At 43.7% G+C, this 15,742-nt stretch overlaps 1 protein-coding gene and 1 pseudogene across 13 annotated transcripts in view; both read left to right on the forward strand.

The window, feature by feature from the left end:
• The window catches only part of RBFOX1 (RNA binding fox-1 homolog 1), a 1,671,014-nt gene that overhangs the window by 504,551 nt on the left and 1,150,721 nt on the right, over positions 1-15,742 (forward strand). The gene's annotated exons all lie outside the window — the stretch shown is intronic.
• LOC122702368 lies at positions 6,402-6,542 on the forward strand (annotated as a pseudogene).

Genomic DNA, 15,742 nt, shown 5'->3' on the forward strand with positions numbered 1-15,742 from the left:
CTTCCTGAATTCCATAACCTGAGTCGTCTGCTGTGTAGGGAGGACGCCTGGAAATCAGCTGCCTCATTTAGAACTGTGTCGTGACCTTCGGAAGCACGGCCTCCGAATGGACGCGTGACTTCTGGCTTCTGTCCTGGGGCCATGCGGCTGTCATGTCAGTGTCTGGATACAGTGTACTTTGCCGCCCCAAGTGGCTAACTCAACCAAACAAGACGCTGAGTCGAGGTGCATCCATTCATCCTTCTCTTTCTTTGCCTCCCCCCCTCTCTCCCTTTCTCCACCTCTCTCTCTCTCTCTATTCTTATATAAAACAGGTGGCAATTAAAAAAGCATGATTTCCATCTATATATGGTACCTTCATGACCACTAGCCAGCTCTTGCTTTATAGCCACATTCCACAAACTGTCTTTTATTTCCCCAGACACATCAGGCTCTTGCTGAGGAGGGTGTTGTGCGTGTTCTGTTGCGTCTGACCCACCACTACCCTTTGCTAATTAACCTTTTACTTCTTATTTCAATGTCAGCTCAAAAAGGCCACTTCTCTTGGGAAGCCCTCCCTGGAATTCCCACCCCACCCCCAACTCCAGCTCGCTGGGGTTGGTGACAGTCTACTTGCATGTTACTTCTTAGCAACTTCTACTTTTTTTTCTACTCATGTGTGAGTATGTGGGCTTCCCAGGCGACTCAGCGGTAAAGAATCTGTCAAGCAGGAGACGTGGGTTCCTTCCCTGGGTTGGGAAGATCCCCCTGGAGGAAGAAGTGGCAACCCTCTCCAGTATTCTTACCAAAGAAATCCCTTGGTCAGAGGAGCCTGGTAGGCTACTGTCCTTGGGGTCACAAAAGGGTCAGACACGACTGAGCTACTAAAGAAAATATGCTTATGTGTGTGTATATATATATATTTTCATATACATATGTGTGTGTGTGTGTTTATACACACATATATTTGCCTGGCGAATCCCATGGACAGAGGGTGCTGATGGACTGCAGTCCATAGGGTCTCAAAGAGTCAGACGCAACAAACAACTTAGCACATACATACATACCAGGCACCTATTGTGTGTCAGGCACTCATCTTGGCATTTGGGACCCATTGGGGGAAAAGTAACCAAACTCTCAGGGAGCCTATATTGTCATGGGGCAGAAAGACCATGAAAATTGCATGTGATAAATAAACAAATTGTGTTCAAAGATGACCAATGCTATGATAAAAGGAAAGAGGAAGAGGATGAGGAGGAACAGAGAGCAGGCGGAAGAGAACAAGTTAAATTTGATATGAGGGGAGGGGAATCAGGGTGAGTCTCACTGTGAAAGTGGTGTTTAGTTGCTAAGTCATGTCCAACTCTGTGTGGCCCCATGGACTGTAGCCAACCAGGCTCCTCTGTCCAGGGGATTTCCAAGACAAGAATGCTGGAGTGGGTTGCCATTTCCTTCACCAGGGGATCTCCCTGACCCAGGCATGGAACCCACATCTCCTGCATCAGCAGGCACATTCTTTATTGCTGAGCCCCCAGGGAAGCCAGGGACATTTCAGCAAAGACTAGAAGGGTGTCAGAGCATGAGCATGAGGATGTTTGGGAGAAGAACATCCCAAGCAGAGGAAACAGTGAGAACAGAAAGCCTAAAACTTCTCTGTACCCTTGTGTTGAAGGAACAAGTGGATGGAAAGACAGGAGCAGAAGACAGCAGGGAGTAATTTGTGGGGGAGAAGCCAGGTACAGAGGGGGTGCCCACCACTGACACTTGTAGATGACTTGTAGATAATTAGGGACTTTGGGTTTTATTTTACTAAAATAGGGACTTGAACAGCCCTCAGATTGGGAGAAAATAATAGCAAACAAAGCAACAGACAAAGGATTAATCTCAAAAATATACAAGCAACTCCTGCAGCTCAACTCCAGAAAAATAAATGACCCAATCAAAAAATGGGCCAAAGAACTAAACAGACATATCTCCAAAGAAGACATACAGATGGCTAACAAACACATGAAAAGATGCTCAACATCACTCATTATCAGAGAAATGCAAATCAAAACCACAGTGAGATACCATTACACGCTAGTCAGGATGGCTGCTATCCAAAAGTCTACAAGCAATAAATGCTGGAGAGGGTGTGGAGAAAAGGGAACCCTCTTACACTGTTGGTGGGAATGCAAACTAGTACAGCCGCTATGGAGAACAGTGTGGAGATTTCTTAAAAAACTGGAAATAGAACTGCCATATGACCCAGCAATCCCACTCCTGGGCATACACACTGAGGAAACCAGATCTGAAAGAGACATGTGCACCCCAATGTTCATTGCAGCACTGTTTATAATAGCCAGGACATGGAAGCAACCTAGATGCCCATCAGCAGACGAATGGATAAGGAAGCTGTGGTACATATACACCATGGAATATTACTCAGCCATTAAAAAGAATTCATTTGAATCAGTTCTAATGAGATGGATGAAACTGGAGCCCATCATACAGAGTGAAGTAAGCCAGAAAGATAAAGACCAATACAGTATACTAACACATTTATATGGAATTTAGAAAGATGGTAACGATAACCCTATATGCAAAACAGAAAAAGAGACACAGATGTACAGAACAGACTTTTGGACTCTGTGGGAGAAGGCGAGGGTGGGATGTTTCAAGAGAACAGCATCGAAACATGTATATTATCTAGGGTGAAACAGATCACCAGCCCAGATGCATGAGACAAGTGCTCGGGCCTGGTGCACTGGGAAGACCCAGAGGAATCAGGTGGAGAGGAAGGTGGGAGGGGGGATCGGGATGGGGAATACATGTAAATCCATGGCTGATTCATGTCAATGTATGACAAAAACCACTACAATATTGTAAAGTAATTAGCCTCCAACTAATAAAAATAAATGAAATATGAAAAAAAAAATAGGGACTTGATTTACTGGGTTGGCCAGAAGTTTCATTCGCCTTTTCCCATGTTACGGGAAGCTACACATGAACTTTTTGGCCACCCCAGTATATTTCAAATGGATAATTTGGATTTCTGCATCAAGAATATCTGAGGAACCAGAGATCAAATTGTCAACACCTCTAGAGTCATCGAAAAAGCAAGAGAGTTCCAGAAAAGCATCCACTTCTGCTTTATTGACTATACCACCAAAGCCTTTGACTGTGTAGGTCACAACAGACTGTGGAGAATTCTTCAAGAGATGGGAATACCAGACCACCTGACCTGCCTCCTGAGAAATTGGTATGCAGGTCAAGAAGCAACAGTTAGAGCTGGACATGAAACAACAGACAGTTTCCAAATTGGGGAAGGAGTACATCAAGGCTATGTATTGTCACCCTGCTTATTGCCATCATGCGGAATTCTGGGCTGGATAAAGCACAAGCTGGAATCAAAATTGCCAGGAGAAATATCAATAACCTCAAATATGCAGATGACACCGCCCTTATGGCAGAAAGCGAAGAAGAACTAAAGAGCCTCTTGATGAAAGTGAAAGAGGAGAGTGAAAAAGTTGACTTAAAGCTCAACATTCAAATAACAAAGATCATGGCATCCAGTCCCATCACTTCATGGCAAATAGATGGGGAAACAATGGAAACTTTATTTTTGGGGAGAGGCTTTATTTTGGGGGCTCCAAAATCACTGCAGATGGTGACTGTAGCCATGAATTAAAAGACGCTTGCTCCTTGAAAGAAAAGTTATGACCAACCTAGACAGCATATTAAAAAGCAGAGTCATTACTTTGCCAACAAAGGTCCATCTATTCAAAGCTATGGTTTTTCCAGTAGTCGTGTATGGATGTGAGAGTTGGACTATAAAGAAAGCTGAGCACTGAAGAATTGATGCTTTTGAAATGTGGTGTTGGAGAAGACTCTTGAGACTCCCTTGGACTGCAAGAAGATCCAACCAGTCAATCGTAAAGGAAATCAGTCCTGAATATTCATTGGAAGGACTGATGCTGAAGCTGAAACTCCAATACTTTGACTACCTGATGCAAATAACTGACTCATTGGAAAAGACCCTGATTCTGGGAAAGATAGAGGCAGAAAGAGAAGGCAATGTCAGAGGATGAGATGGTTGGATGGCATCACTGACTTGATGGGCATGAGTTTGAGTAAGCTCTGGGAGTTGGCGATGGACAGGGAAGCCTGGCGTGCTGCGATTCATGGGGTCGCAAAGAGTCAGACACGACTGAACAACTGAACTGAACTGATCAAGAATATATTTTAAGGCTGCTTCCTACAGTTGCTAGGCATAGACTATAGACTCCAAGAAGGGTAGAGTGGTGTCTAATTTGCTTACCATTGAATCCCCAGAATCAAGCCCTGTGCTTGGTGCATTATTGCCCAATATATATGTAATGTGAAAGAATAAAAAGAATAGTGGGCACATCAAAATGATGCTGATTGGTGTCCATCCCCTTAAAGCAGGTAACATCAACAGCCAATATGCATATTTCAAGCTCAAGATCTATTTTGATTCATGCATTTAAAGACTACCTCTTAGCCTCAACCAAAGCCTTGAGTTTAATTAGCCACCTAATTGATGCTATATGCAACTGTTCTTCCCCAGTCCTGTTTTAATTTGTGTGATATGAACTCTGGTATTTCCAAAAAAAGAGATCAGAATCTGGTTTGGAAGGCTTTCTTCCTTAAAATAAACAAGCTTCATGTCCAAGCCAAGGACTGGAAAGTCTCTCTGTGGTCCATCAGGGTAATGATTCATGAGGCAGGGTCTGACTCTAGTAGACCAGACTGCTATCCTCTACTGGGTAAATGATCCATGTTGTCAGAATTACTATGCATGCATTCCAAAATACATATTTACCTGGTAGTCTATAGCTATTCAGCATAACTGTTACAGTCTAGTAAGTAAATAACATGTTTTTCAAAATTAGAATGTGTTCAAAATATGTATTTACCCAATACGCTGTAACAATTTTGGAGAAATCTGCCTAGCCTTTAGTCTACCAGGCTGACTTATCGATGTGGTTTTAATAATGTTTTGAATGTGAACATAGTGTAAAAGAAGATGTGCAACTTTTAGAGGCGTGAGGGGTTGACATGTTGCACCGACCAATTTTAGAGGGAAAATTTAATTGGAGAATCTCTTCTTGTTATTCTTTTCCTGTTTCTCTCTTTTTTTTTAAATTTTATTTTAATTAGAGGATAATTACTTTACAATATTGTGATGGTTTTTGCCATACATCAACATGCATCTCCCACAGGTATACATGTGTGCCCTCCCCCTTGAAACCCCTCCCAGCTCTGTAACCATGCCCCCCCCTGGTGGTCACAGAGCACCTGCTTTGGGTTCCTTGCATCACACACCAAATTCCCACCTGCTATCTATTGGTAATCTATATGGTCATGTTTATGTTTCAGTGCTATTCTCTCAAATTCTTTCTTACTTTGCAAGTTCCTGGAACCCTCAACACTAATGATACCAAAGTGAATGTTTAAATAATTTAATTCTTGGTAACATGATATGGCTTCATAAATGATTAGTGGATAGACCTGAACACATATAGGAGCCAATGTTCTGGTTGCTAGTCTCAAGGCTAGAGTCCCAAAGCTAGATTCTGGTGAATCATTCCATGAGAGTATCAGTTAATGGGTATACATCACTCCAGTCTAGATAAGTTAGACAAATGTGTATCCTATTTACATCAGCTGTTTAGATATCCTGGGCAGGAAAGATTTTTATAGAAAGGGCTGTGAAGCACTGTTTTCACTGAAGTGAAGTGAAAGTCGCTCAGTGGTGTCAGACTCTTTGCAACCCTACGGACTCTACGGTCCCTGGAATTCTCCAGGCCAGAATACTGGAGTGGGTAGCCTTTCCCTTCTCTAGGGGATCTTCCCAACCCAGGGATCGAACCCAGGTCTCCCGCATTGCAGGCAGATTCTTTATCAGCTGAGCCACAAGAGAAGCCCAAGAATACTGGAGTGGGTAGCCTATCCCTTTTCCAGTGGATCTTCCCAACCCAGGAACTGAATAAGGGTCTCCTGCATTGCAGGCAGATTCTTTACCAACTGAGCTATGAGCGAAGCCCTGAGTTTTCGCTGGGATGCTATTAATTTCCATCATAACTGATGTTTGTTCTGCTGTTGGCCACAGGAATGAAGAATTGGACGCATGGTGCAAGGTATTTCATGGATGTGTAAAATCATAGTAAAAAGCTTATGGCTCTGGCACCAGATGACCTTGAGCACTAGCTTTCTGAAACTGGGCAAGTCAGTTCACTTCTTTAAGACTTGATTGCCTTACCTGGGGACTTCCCCTGTGGTCCAGGGGCCAAGACTCTGTGCTCCCAATGCAGGGGTCCCCGTTTCCATCCCAGGTGAAGGAACCAGATCCCACATGGCTCAACTAAGAGTTCACATGGCTCAACTAAGACCTAGTGCAACGAAATAAAGAAGTAAAAATAAATATTAAGAAAGGCTCGACCCAGGGCGAGGCTTATCCATTGCACTCCGGATGTGCTGACCCCTGCGATTTCCCCAAATGTGGGAAACTCGACTGCATAATTTGTGGTAGTGGGGGACTGCGTTCGCGCTTTCCCCTAAAAAAAAAAAAAAAAGAAAGGCTCGATTGCCTCACCTGTAAAATGAGCGTGACTTTAGTACCTACTCCTCGAGGTGCCTGTGAATAGGACAATACCTATCCGTCTTTCTTCACTGTTCAGAGCATCTACTGAATGTTTCATGAATGTCATCAACTGTTGTCTGTAATCATCACAAGAGTTCAGCTGTACCTTCTATCTCAGGTGCAGTAGTTAGCAGGACCAGCAAGGTTAACACAGCCCAGGTCTCCATGTATTTGGTTTGGAAGGAAATGAAGAGGCCAGGCATGTAATTGGATGTTTCACTAATAGGTTATAAGTGGTTGCGTAAGCTTCTAAACAGCCTGCACGCTGTAATAAATGCTTTCAGTTGACAAATGACAAAGCAGCCATGGGTCTGGAACTCCTTACTTGGAAAACCATGTGAAATGGACACTTATGAAATGCCCTTTAAAACTCCTTGGAGCTTCATGTTCTGCAGAAGCAGCGCTCTCCCCCCACCCTTTTCTAATTGAGAAAATTGCTGCATGTTGAAGCTGCATAAACTCCTGCAGGGCTTGAATCTTTTTTCCATGGCTGTGACTGCCTTGTTGAAGAAAAACGTCAGGAGGGACATCCCTGGTGGTCCAGTGGTTAAGAATCCACCTTGCAAAGCAGGGGACGCAGGTTCCATCCTTGGTCAGAGAACTGAGATCCCACAAGTCGAGAGGCAACTAAGTCCGTGAGCTGCAATTACTGCGCCCCCGGGGCCACAACTAAGACCCAGTGCAGCCAGACATATATAAATAGATACATTTTTCAAAAGGCATCATGAGCAGAGCCCCCAGAACCTGCCCCTGGGTATGTTCTCCTCTGTAATGCACCTTCCATGAGTTTCACCACCGTTTTCATCCTGGGTTTGATGTCATTTACACAATTAGAACAGACGCTCTAGGAGGACGTGGTCTTTACCTACTGATTCATTTCCCTAAACCCCAGCATAGCACCTCACGCAAATCTGACATTCAAGAGCTTTTTGCATTCTCCTCTTTCACGACTGACTTTCCGAGTTAGTTCTGTGCAGCCTGTGATTCAATGTGACTTTTCACAGTCTCTGTGACATGCATAGGATTTAGAGTCATTGTCTGGTGATATTATTAGTTAGGTTATTAGTTAGGAACAGTTTTATTTTTTTGAGAGCTTGCTATCGTCCAGACATGATTTTCAGCACCTCACGCCGTTATCTCCTGGAGTGTTTACAGCAAGACATTTTAGCCAATCTTATTATCACCCTCTTTTGTTACATAAGAACCTGGGGCTTGGAAAGAATTTCCCCTAGACCAGGTAGCTAGTAAGCCATGGAGCTGGGAGTCCAAGGACAAAAAAAAAAAAAAAAATATTGGTATAGGGTGGATACATAAATATATAAAAAAATGTCCTCAATAAACAGATGACAAGTAGGGATTAGATACATTTAAATACCAGTACATTTCTAGGAACTAGTCTAGTAATTCTACATACTAACTAGATGTTGGGCTTCCCCGGTGACTCAGTGGTGAAGAATTTGCATGCCAATGCAGGAGACGTGGGTTCTATCCCTGGATCAGGAGGATCCCCCAGAGGAGGAAATCGCAGTCCACTCCAGTATTCTTGCTTTGGACATCCCACAGGCAAAGGAGTCTGGGGGCTGCAGTCCACGGGGTCACAAAAGAATTAGACATGATTTATCAACTAGCCAACAGCAAGTAGAAGTCACATCAGGGAACTTTCCATAGATAACTCTTCTTATTGGAGGAATGAAGATCAGATGCAAGATATGCAAATCATGTAGTCTTTTGGGAAATCAACACCATCCTAAATGGAATCACTGCTGTCATGAAGAACCTGATCAAAGGCTTCAAAGTGGCTATAGAGTCCTATATTTGTCTGAAGAGACGCCAATGGAATGCTTAATGGGGTGTTCACACCACGTGAAGAATCTGTAATGATTTCCATCTTCCCAAATGTAACCTTGCTGCAGGCAGGAGTGAGATTACATCAGTTCACTTCAGTTCAGTTCAGTTGCTCAGTCATGTTTGACTCTTTGTGACCCCATGGACAGCAGCACGCTAGGCTTCCCTATCCATCACAACTCCCGGAGCTTACTCAAACTCATGTCCATCGAGTGGACGATGCCATCCAACTCTCTCATCCTCTGTCGTCCCCTTCTCCTGCCCTCAGTCTTTCCCAGCATCAGGATCTTTTCCAGTGGGTTGGTTCTTCGCATCAGGTAGCCAAAGTATTGGAATTTCACCTTCAGCCTCATTCCTTCCAGGGAATATTCAGAACTGATTTCCTTTAGGATTGACTGGTTGGATTACATCACATTTCTCCAATTCAGTCTTCAGTATATCTCTCAGATCTTTATTTGCCCATCTTCTTGCCTATGTTCTTCTTTCTATCTCCATGTCCACCATCTTTCATCCAGGCCACTCTGATCTTTCTCTGTGATATCCTGGGACTGCTGTCTCTGTCTTTTTTTATATTTATCCCCTCAAAGCCCTTCTCACAGTGGAACTAAAATGCTCTTCAATAAACAGATCTCACTGTTACCCTGCCTTTAGTCACTCTCTATGACCCTTCAGAAAAAAATCCAACATTCAATCTGATTTCAAGTTTTTGGGGAGCTGTCTTCTGTTTTCTTCCAAGCTAATCACGCTCCACTTCACCCACAAGAGAGCCATACTCAGTAAAGTTTGTTTGGGGTTTTTAAAAAATTTTTGTTTTAATTGAAGTATAGTTGCATTATATCACTGTGTTAGTTTCTGCCATACAATGAAATGAAACAACTGTATGTATGCATATATCCCCTCCCTCTTGGATTTCCCTGCCACCCCTCCCCATCCCACTGCTCCTGGTCATCACAGAACACAAAACTGAGCTCCCGGCGCTATACAGGAGCGTGCCCCGCCGTCTGTCTCACCCGTGGTGGTGCATAGGTGTTAATCCCAGGCTCCCAGCCCATCCCGCCCTGCCCTTCCCTCTGTGTCCGCCTGTCTGGCCTCTGCCTCTGCGTCTCTGCTCTGCCCTGCAAGTAGGTTCATCTGTACCACTGTTTGAGATTCCACATATATACCTTAATATCCGATCTTTGTTTTGCTCTTTCTGACTTACTTTACTCTGTGACAGCCTGTAGGTCCATCCACATCTCCCAAAATGACTCCATTTCATTCCTTTTGGTGGCTGACTAATATTCCACTGTTAGCTGCTCTCATGCCTTGCTTGCACTGTGTCTCTGTCTCCCTCCCTCCCTTTCACTCTCTCTCTGCCTCCAGCCGTTTGCACCCCTCTCCTGGAACAGTCTCCCCACTCCTTTTTTCTTTGCCCATTTCTCTTTACTTTCTCCCAGGATGCCACTCCCCAACCTTTAGCTCTATATCCCTTTTGTGTGTCCTCATAGCATCCTTTTCTTATCGGTCTTGCATCTTCCATTTTCTATCAGAAGACTGAGCTTGATGAGGGTAAGAACCCTCCCATCCTTGTGAATGAAATGGTCCTAAACCTCCAGACATTTCTGTCTGAGCATCACGTACCTACAGATACATTCTGTTGCCTCTAATGAGAACATGTGAGGTACTTATCAGTCCACAGTGCTGACAGAATTGCATAAGAAGCATCATATGCTTTTGAAATTCAAAAGCATTTGCAACAGGGAAGAACTGTTGTGATAGCAGAAAACTCCTTCTAGAAAAGGCATGATACAAACAGCGTCCCCGAGACATCAAATAATTCCCTCCTCAACTTTTGCTGGAAGCCCCACATTACGAAAAAGGGGGCTAGAAGGATTAATCCATGAGGCATCAGTCAGGATAAGACCAGCTCTGCAGCAGCAACAAGCAACCCCCAATCTCCATGACTTTAAAGAACAGATGTTTTTTATGAAGCCTCCATGCCCACTGCGGTCTGGCCGGGGAGGCCTGCTCTGTCTCTGCCTGCCTCGGTCACACGGGCTCCTTCTGCTCTTCTACAATTACTGGGACCAGGGGAGAACCAAGGTTAATTGCATCCTAGTTCTTAAAGCTTTTATCCTAAAGTGACACATGTCACCTCCATTCACACTTCATTAGCCAAAGCAAGACATTTGGCTGCGCCGAGATTCACTGACTCAATGGACACGAATCTGAGCAAACTCCGGGAGGTATTGGAGGACAGAGGAGCCTGGTGTGCAGTAGTCTGTGGGGTCACAAAGGACTAGGACATGGCTTAATGACAGAACTGCAACAACAGAAGGTCCAAGCAGGTGAGGAAACTCAGTCCCCTCTTTCACCCCAAAAGAGAAAAAGAGCCTTTTTCGTGAACAACAGTGCAATCGTCCCAGAAGCAGTGCTTTCAACATGCATACTCACAATATTTTCATTCTCATCTGTGTGACTTTTGTGGCTGCCTGTACGGACATCCATCTCACTCAGTTTTTCTCCTCCATTTTCCTTCCCATGCACTCTTATGTGGAAGTGTTGGATTGCGATCAACAGAGGCTTTCTCAATTAATGTGCAATTAATTTTTAGTTTCAAACCACAGATTGCTTAATTTTTGAGTATTCGTGGAAGCATTTGTTTTGCCAAAGTGTTGTTTCATTTCGTTTCTTGTCATTATCTTTAGAGGATATCACAGATAAGGGTCCGTTGAGTCTCTTTTCTCATTCTCCCCATCACCCCTTCACTTCAGGCTAAATCTGTATTCCACCTCATTTGTCTTCTTTTACTGTTCTCTGCACTCTCATCTATATGGGGAGCAGGATTCGTGTTTGACAAGCATGCTTACCCTTTGCTTACTGTTTTAATGAAAATTTCTATCACCATTTTTATCTATAGTAACAGTTGAGGACCTATTTGATATCGAGATGCTAGATTTCATGGACTTTGAAATATTTTCCCCATATCTTTTTTGGCAAGTTCTTTGAACATAGACTACAAAAAATTGACACATCGGAGATGAATTTGCAGACTCCGAGTTAAGTAATGACTACCTGTCCCAGTTTAAATTGTGTTCCAGGATTGAAACATTATATTACACAGTCAAATCATTGAAATTAATGGTCAGACTGTTCCATAACTGAGTTAGCTTCCCTTGAGATGGATATCCTATTAAATCAGCAGACTCTCCAAATTTCCCCGCCTCACCCTTGGTTTGGGGATAACGTCTCCCCAGTCTTGGGGATCTCAAAGTTGGACCCAAGTCAGTCATGCTTGTTTTTAAACGAGGGACAATAGGAAGAGGCATCTCGGGTTACACATTTCTTTGGTATGTTAGAATCTTGCTTCAGCCTCTTTATGCTGTGAGGCAGATTTTTATGTCACTGAACAAACAGCTGAGAAAAGTGAGGCTCAGGTATTAGGGGAGGCGCCATGCTGAATTCCAGACACTTGCTGGAGAGCTCAAGTTTACTCGGTGTTTTTCCTCCTAGGCTTCTTCTCACATACCCTTCCTCAGAGGGGCTTTTCTTCACTACTCCATCCCCCCTAAAAAAAACTTTACCACGTGTAAAATAGATAGCCAACGGGAATTTGCTGTATGGCTCAGGAACCTCAAACAGGGGCTCTGTAGCAACCTAGAAGGGTGGGGTGGGGAGGGAGCTGGGAGGGAGGTTCAAAAGAGAGGGGACATGTGTATACCCATGGCTGATTCATGTTGAGGTTTGGCAGAAAACAGCAAGATTCTGTAAAGCAATTATCCTCCAATAAAAAATAAATAAAAAACATGGCCATCCCCTATTTCATTGCTCTCTAGTTCTTTCATCATGTTTATTGCTGTCTGCTTGTTTTTGTTATTTATTTTTTTAAATACTTATTTGTTTGGCTGTGTCGAGTCTTACTTGCAGCACATGGATTCTTTGTTGTGGCGCGTGGGCTTCTAACTGTGGCATGCGGGCTCCAGAGTGCTCGGGCTCAGTAAGTTGCAGCTTGCCTGAGGCATGTGGGATCTTAGTTCCCTGAGTAGGCCTCGAACCTTCGTCTGTTGTACTGGAAGGTGGATTCTTAACCACTGGACTGTCAGGGAAGGCCCCTGTTTTTCTTATTTGCCTACTTATTTGGGCTTCCCTGGTGTCTCAGTGGTAAAGAATCTGCATACAGCACAAGAGATGCAGGAGATGTGGGTTTGGTCTCCAGCCACTACCATTATCAGTAAGAGGACCTTCTTTCCTTTGTTGAGTGCCACAGCCTCATCCTACAATACATCTGAGTGCCAACAGGTGTTCAGAAATATTGAACAGGTGAATACATACTCAGATGCTACCCTATACCTCTCTGTCTCACTTAAGAACGGAGTTTTGATTAAAACACCTGCCTGGTTTGCTCTGTATAAAGGAATGAATCCAGCATTGAGAGCTTTATGAACAAACCCCACTCTTTCAAGTCTTCAGAAGCTCCATTTTGCAAGCAATATAACATGTGCGTGTATGCTCAGTTTTGCCTGACTCTTTGGGACCCCATGGACTGTAGCCCGCCAGGCTCCTCTGTCCATGGGGATTCTCGAAGCAAGAACACTGGAGTGGGTTGCCATGCCCTCCTCCAGGAAATTTTCCCGATCCATGAATCAAACCTGCATCTCTATGTCTCCTGCATTGGCAGGCATGTTCTTTACAACTAGCGCCACCTGGGAAGCCCAACATCTATGAGTGTGCTTATAGCTCTTAGAGAGTAGAGTCATTAAGAACACAGATTCTGGTGCCAGCAGCCCAACTGTGTGAACTCTGCCTCTTGATATCCATGTGAACTGAGAATATTTTGTCTTTGCTCCTCTGACTTCCCTGCCCTCTGCTATAAAATGAGGATATCTATAGCACTTGCCTCATGGAATTGTCGTGAAGGGTCAGTCACTTAGTTTGGGGTGTGGGGCCACATAGAAGTGTGTTTATCATGTAGAAAGTGGTTGTACAGCGTCGTCATTTATTATCTGGATTGCTGTTGTTCAGTTAGTCGTGTCCAACTCTTTGTGACCCCATGGACTGCAGTATAGTGGGCTTCCCTGTCCTTCACCATCTCCCAGAGTTTGCTCAAACTCATGTCCATTGAGCCAGTGATGCCATCCAACCATCTCATCCTCTGTCGCCCCCTTCTCCTCCTGCCCTCAATCTTTTCCAGTTCAGTGTCAGAGTCTTTTCCAATGAGTGGGCTCTTTGCATCAGGTGGTCACAGTACTGGAGCTTCCATTTTAACATCAGCCCTTCCAATGAGTATTCAGGGTTGATTTCCTTTAGGTTTCACTGGTTTGGTCAGTTATCTGAATTGTCACCTAGCTAATCCAAGACTGAATGGATTGAAGAATCCTAGATAGGACTCAGAGGTGAAGTTAAGCTAAACTTCTTCTGAGAAGTGGCAGTCACCACACACACACAGAGAAGTCTGAATTTGGGGCTTCACTGGGGGTCCAGGGATTAAGAATCCACCTTCCAGTGTCGGGAAACGGGTTGATCCCTGGTCGGGAAACTAAGATCCCACGTACTATGGGACAGCTAAGCCCGAGGACCACAACTGGAGAGCCTATGCAGGACTGCAAGGATAGGACCCTCATGCTGCCACCGAGACTGGATGCAGCCAAATAAGCAGATGAATATTTAAGGAAAAAAGAGAAGTCTGGATTCGTCTCTGGGATGGTCAATCCTATGTGTCCACCTTCTTTGTTTTCTACGGGGGTGGGGGTGGGGGTCCATCCTAGCTCATCTGCGCAAAACCAGCTTGACCTTCGTCCACAACCCAGTTTCTTCCTTCCATTTTTGCAGCGGAACCCGAAGCAAACCCTTCTACACGTGAGGGGCCAGTGGCTGAATTCCACAGCAGCTTTGATAAGTTCATTTTGAGCAGATTTTTCATGTCTTCCCTATTTATATCTTTTCAAATCCAATCTCCTTCAATCAATTTTAATCCTCTAATGTGTTTGCTATAAGTACTGTACAATTCACTTGTCCTCAATAATAAAATTCATTTCGGTTCGGCCGGCCGGTAATTTGTTTGAGAAGAAGTCGTTAGGAAACCTTCGCATTCTCTTCTGATTTAGAGGACGACCTTCACTATTGATGGCATTCTGTTGTCATGCGCTTGAAGTATTCCTTCATGACTGACGGAGCTGTTTAAATAATGGCCCGCAGAGCCACAGGGTTTCAATGAAATCTGACTACACTAATTCCGTTATATATTAGGCAGCTTGAAGTGGGCTACAAGGACACGGTTTCATTGACCGTGGATTTATTTTTTCAGTTTGTACAAATTATCCCCTCTGTGTTTTGCACCCCCTTCATTGTAAAATACACTTTCCTTCTGGAAATGAGTGTTTTTATTGCTTTATAAGCAAAGCCTGTGTAAGCAAAGCCGTGTACCCCAGGCGTCTCCTGAAACACATCAAAACAGATAGAATGGAGTATTTTCTGTGCAAAAGATGGACATGTATAGAATGACTGATTCAATTTGCACTCTAATAAGACTCGAAAAATATAAAGAGTTCACTGTGGAATGTATATAAATCTGTTTCTTAAGATTTTTTTTTTTTTGATGTGGATCATTTTAAAAAGTCTTCATTGAATTTGTTACAATATTGCTTCTGTTTTATGTCTTGGTTTTTTGGCCATGGGCATGTGGGATCCCAGCTCCCTGGCCAAGGATCCAACTTGCAACTCCTGCATTGGAAGGCGAAGTCTTAACCTTGGGACCACCAGGGAAGTCCCTATAAATCCTTCTTTCTATATATCTATATATTTATATATAGATATATAGCTTAAATGTCTTTATAAATACACATAAAATGACAAAATGTAATTTATGTACATTTAACGGGGAAAATAGGCACTGAGATCATGTTTTAGTGCTGATTTATATATCCTGGGCTTTTTTAAACAACCCACGAAGACAAAGCACCTTCTTATTTAGACTTGGCTGAAAATTATCGGTCCTATGTAGATGACTCTGCAGTTTCTGCCAACTTCCTACTCAGGAAACGTTAGAGCAGATGGCGAAATTGTGTGTCATGCGGCATTTGTTTAAGTGTGGCGATGCTAATATTTTTTCCTCGATCTTTGTAACTGTTTTACTTTTAAAGACCCCAACTGAACTTTGAACTGCCATCCTTGATGGTCACCTTGGTTCAGGGCGGGATGGGAGAGGAAGAAGTTTTGAATGGTGGACACCCTGCTTCCTGGGTCTGTGATCCAATAACTGTTGTAGCTCATGAATCAGGGGCACTGCGCACCCCG

This window comes from Cervus elaphus, chromosome 10 (genome assembly GCF_910594005.1).
Source record: "Cervus elaphus chromosome 10, mCerEla1.1, whole genome shotgun sequence".
In the NCBI taxonomy this organism is placed as follows: Eukaryota; Metazoa; Chordata; class Mammalia; order Artiodactyla; family Cervidae; genus Cervus; species Cervus elaphus.